This window comes from Platalea leucorodia (assembly GCF_965183815.1).
Source record: "Platalea leucorodia genome assembly, chromosome: 13".
Taxonomy (NCBI): Eukaryota; Metazoa; Chordata; class Aves; order Pelecaniformes; family Threskiornithidae; genus Platalea; species Platalea leucorodia.
This window is the reverse complement of record NC_138835.1, coordinates 4,085,440-4,090,948: the sequence shown is the minus strand read 5'-3', so window position 1 is coordinate 4,090,948 and position 5,509 is coordinate 4,085,440.

Here is a 5,509-nt window from a genome sequence, read left to right as displayed (position 1 = left end):
GAGACCAGTGACCAAACCCTACAGATCCCAGCAGGGACAGGGCTTCCCTCTGCTCTGGCTTCCCACTACAAACCATCCCTATCCCAAGCTTCTGTTGATGACCATTTATGGAGATTGATTATGCTGTTTTCGTGGTAATTTCTGTGTCACAAAATTGGTAATTATCAAATATCAAAGTAATTTTCACAGAGAACAATGTCTTTCAGGATTTGCCAGACTATTACCCCAAGCAGACTGAAACAACACTACCAGGGAGGAGCTCACTATTTACCTTTGTCAAACAATAAGTCTAGGGATGGAAAATAGCCATCAGGGTTGTCACCTGACTGCCTTAATATATGTCATATATATGACACACTTTGTGTAGCGGCAATAAAGTAGTCTTAGCTTGAAAGCAAAAATAAAAAGGCAAAAAGGAGACGAATGCTGGAGAGAAGTGACTCCTCCAGATCTGTTCTGGTGCATCTCCGTGTGGTTCACGCCGCACCGCAGAAAGGCGTCAGCCGGGAGCAGGCTACATTCTCTGCCACCTGGGCTCCTGTGCAAGCCCCAGCCCGAGCCCAGACCATCCCAGCATGGCTGCTGGTGGTGGCCCCCTTCCTCCCCTGCCCCCTGCAAAACCTCCGGGCAAAATTCCCTTTTTCCCAATCCAAGGGAAATCCCCACAGCAGCTCCAAACCCGCCTCCCTCTGGTCCCGCACCCCCTTTGGCAGCGGTTACCAGCGCAGTTATGTGCTCCCGCACACAGTCCTTGTCTCCTGCTCTGAGAAACAAACTCACCTCTGTTCTGACCTTTACCTAACAGCAGGAGATCCTTGTTCAGTGACAAGTTTCAGTGAATTTGTTTTACATGGTCATAAACTAGGGAATAAAATGTCTCTGCCATCTCTCTGTGTTTGCAGAGAGCCACGGGAAGGTTTCCTCATTGCTTCTCTCCAGCTGTAAACTCAGCCCTTCTTACCACGTTTGCCATGCGAATGTCAAAGGTGGGGGATTCTCCCAGACGTACAAGTTTTTTGAACTTCGAGGTCAAAATTCTGGCTGTGCTGGAGCTGATAACCAAACTTTCCACCCCTCTCCCACCATGCATAAGCCTGAATAACCCTTCTTGTCCCTTTTTTTTTTCTATCTTTGCAAGTCCACCAAGAAAAGTAAAAGATGCAGAAAGCAGTCCCTCTGCAGACATCCCTGACACTCGCGGCATAAGGGGCTGAGCGCAGGTGGACCCACACCTCTCCCCTGCCCGCACCCAAAGGCTGCGTACCTGCTCCTTGGCTGTTGGGGACATGACGAATTAATGTAAAAGGGAAATGCTGCCTGTCCCCTGTTCGCCTATCCGTACTCTATGGACACCAATCATCTGAACACCTCTAAATCTTCCTGGTAAAAAAATATGAAAGCCACAATTCCTATGGGAAAATCCCAGCTTGGATAAAGAAAATGAAACCTCATTCACACAAGTGTGGCAGCTTTGGACTTTATTGATGTCATGTAACGTGGATGCCATAAGTCCCCATACTAAAAACCAAGACACACTGATGCTAACTTGGTTTTGTTTTTGCTTTCTCACTTGTCAAAATCCCAACAGCAAGACAGACTTGCATAAAATATTCAAACTCTATACCGAGCCACAATTCTTTGTGAACACAGTGCAAACAGCTTCTGCATGACCCTGTTTGGAAGAGAACTGTTTGGAACAGGAGCCCTCGCTGCATTAATTCTCTGGTTGCTGCCTACCTACAGTTTCTGCAACTACGTTAGTTAAGTTAGTGAAAGAAAAATCAAGAAGAGGTTTAAAGAGAACCAGTTGAAGCCAGGGAAGCTGCACGGTGGAGTGATGCCACGTCAGCTCTCCCTTTCTCATCTGCTGTCGTTTCTGCTCGCTGAGTGCCATCTTGGTGGGACATATCTGTTCGTACTCCCTGCTTGGAGAGCAGGGCTGTGCAGCACTGGGACACCTCGCCAGTCGCAGCTAGGCAGCTGGGAGTCCAGCTCTTTCTGTTTTAAATTGCAGTGTGCCTTAATATCATAGCACCGAAAGGAAGCCCAGAAACCAGGTAGCCCATGAGTTTTGTGTGTCTTGTATTTGGCTGTATTTCTTTTCTCTTTTATTATGTTAGTCAGGTGCTAAACAAATAAAATCAATTCTGAACTTATAAAAAGCAATTGGAAATGTCTAGTCTTTTATAGTGAAATCTCGACTGCGGCAGCCCACAGCACTTGGAGAAAAATCAATCATCGTTTCCATCCTGCTATGCGTGCTACTAAAATTAAGAATTGATGTTCAGCTGCAAAGGAAAATTATTTCAAGAGAACCACCTTAGCAACAGTTTTCAGTGTTCATAAAACTCCTGTTTATGGTTCTTCTCATACCAGACAAACTCCTACATTCCACCATGAATTATAAATATTAATGGGCGATCCTGATTTACATACAGTTTCCATCTTAATGGGCATAAAAATTGCAAGCAGGGCAACAGCACCACTTATGGTAATAGCAAGTAGTAAACAAGTTCTCAGCCTAAAGATGTCATAAACCAAAGTGTTAAACGCCCCTATAATTACAGCCTCCCCTACATCCAAATGAAACTTCATATTATTTTGCCAGTGGCCTTTTCATAAAGACAGAAAGCCTGACGAGCCGGAGTGAGGCATCTGAAGAAGCACTTAACTCTGATGCGGCCTAAATATTTTAGTAACATGCTCTGTCCATTTGAAAGCACCACTCCCAGCATCTTCTTTGATTTATTGCATCAAAGCCCATGTAACCTGTATGATACTATGTCCACACCACATTAATATTCCTCTAGTATATGCCACAGCCAAACTGAAAACCACCCCTTCCCCCAATAATTTCCATCCCACCAGCTGTATTTGTGGTTATTAACAGGCATGCAGGCGATTGCCACACCACCGCCTAGAAGTCGCTGTTCATCCTACGCGCAGGGGCTGAGCAGCAGCAGCAGCCCGGGCTGTCTGACACCCTGAGCCACGGCACGGCACACTCCCCTCGGGCAGCGGGAGCTGCTCCCACCCGGCTCTCAACAGCCAGTTTTCTCAGCCCCTCCGTGGTGGGGCTTGTGGTGGCAACAACAAAGTCACCTTGCTTCAGCGGGGCTTGCAATAAACTTGCGGCTGTGTCAGGAGGCAGAGCAGCAAACGCGTGAGAGGAGACAGCCCCATCTGCCTCCCAAATCTGCCCCACAGTGCTCAGCAGCCTGAAGTGCTCTCAGAAACGGTAAAGAGGGTGACGAGCACCGCACCAAAAGCAGCTTTTTCACAACCAGCTCTGTTTTGCTCCAGCTGGCTCTCCCAGCCGCTGTTCTCTTGCCTGTCAGTCCTTGGAGCAGTGATTCAGGCCCATCTACACCCTCCTCCTCTGCTCATCCCATTTTTGGTCTTTGCTAATCACAGCCCTTGCAGGTCGAGAGACAGAAAGCTCTTTTGAGATGGACAGCTCAACTCTGTTATAGTTAGGTACATTTTTTTGCATGAAAATATTTTACAAATTCTTAGTGGGGTGCAGCGACTGATTACCACACTTTAATTAGTGCAATTACTGCCAGTGGTGTTGCCTCCCCAGAGTCTGTCTCCTCCATGGCCACGGTGGCAGCGTGCTCCCACCTTCCCTGCTCTCCCTCTGATGCCAGTGGAGAGACGCTGTACGGCTCTGCCTCTGTCTTGTCCTGTTTTTCTTTCAACTCACATACTGTATCTGTTTCAAAAATATTTCAGTCAATTTTTAGAATTCAATAACTGACTTTGATCGAGAAATTACTGTTTCAGTATATGGTAAATGACAGTGGTCTAGAACACTGTTAAATTTAAGTCTGGAAAATGAACTTTAATAAAATGCACTCCAGTAATGTACTGTGACAGCTTTTAGTGAAATCAGCTCCAATAGTTTGATTCTCCCAGAAATGCAGCGAGATATACTCCAGCAGCCTTGAGCCATGGAATAAGAAAGCAGACAGCTTTATGATAAATGGCCCCAGAAACCTAAATTACAGCTGCAGCAAATGAACAATACGTCGAAATTACTCGGTGGCTTTTTGTTTCCGCCACGGAGCAGAGTCGTGGGCAGCCGCGCCGGTACCCGAGTGTGCACTGACACCTAGTGGGACAGCCCCGGGCCAGGGGCCTCGGGGTAAAGTGGGTTTATTTTATTAAAGAACATCAACAACAGCCAGCCCCCCCTGATGCTAAACACCAGCATGAGATGACAAAGTGTTGGGTTATTTGTGCTCCTTCCTCTCCTGTCAGCAAGCTGCTTTAGTTCTGATTTCTATGCGCTGCACCTTTGCCAGGCAAAGGACTGGTTATCACCGCTCTCTTTGTTTCTGCTCTCCCCACCAGGGTCCCACCTCACTCCTCCTCACCCACGGGCACGAGTTGGGGAGAAAGGGAAGGATCTACTGTGGATCAATCAAACTCTAACGATGCTGGTGTAGAAAGAGCGCTGCCAATCACTGTTCTCTGCCCATGGCAGGGGGTTGGAACTAGATTATCTTCAAGGTCCCTTCCAACCCAAATCATTGTATGATTCTCTGTTAAAATGTAACCTGGTTAAACAGCAGGGTGCTAAAATTAGTGTAATCACACTGGGAGTACAGGCTGGGAAAGCTTCCCTGGTGCGAGCCACAGCACCCACACCCCCAGGGGACTCATTCCTCTTGCAGGGGACGGGGCTGCTGCGATCCAGGCTGCCTCGGAGCGGGTCCTGCCCCGAGGCGACGGTGCATGCCAGCGCCCGAAGCCCACCGCCAGCGCCCGAAGCCCACCGCCAGCGCCGGAGGGTGACACCGGCACGCGGCTCCGCGCGCAGGCCTGGGCGCCGGCCTCGCTGAGGCAGGTCCTGAGGCACCATGCAAACCTCAAGGAAAGCTGGGTTTGAAGTTAGAGGGAGAAAGAGCGTGAGGATGATTCCCAGGAGGGAGGTTTACAGGCCGGGGAACTCTCAATCGCTTCGGAAACATCCTGGGCCATTTCCAGGCAGGAGCTGTGCAGCAGCAGTACCAGGAACCATCTCCTCCTCCCACACGGGACAGGCGCCTTCGCGGGCAGTTGTGCCATCGCCGGTAACGCATCATTACTATAAAGACGTCACAGTGTTTGTTACATTTATTTTCAGGTCTGAGAGCTACACCTCCGGTACTGCCAGCTCCCCCCGTGCCTTGCAAGCCACCCAGCAGGCATTTCTGCCCCCGCGCATCCCCCCCGCGTCCTTGCGACGAGGAGTTACGGCCTCCGGTGAAGTAACGCGGGAAACCCCGCTCCCGTACGGGGGTACCCGGCGATAATCACCGCAGTACGAGCCCCACGGCCGGGCCGGGCCGGGCCGACCGAGCCCCGAGCCCCGGCCGCCGCCGCCGCCGCCGCCGCCGCCGCCGCCTCAGCCCCGGCAGCGGGCGGGCCGCGTTCCGCTCCGGCGGCGCCCTGCGCATGCGCCGCCCCCTGCCGCTCACCATTGGCTGGCGGCCGGGGGCGGGGCGCGGGGCGGTGAGGCGGG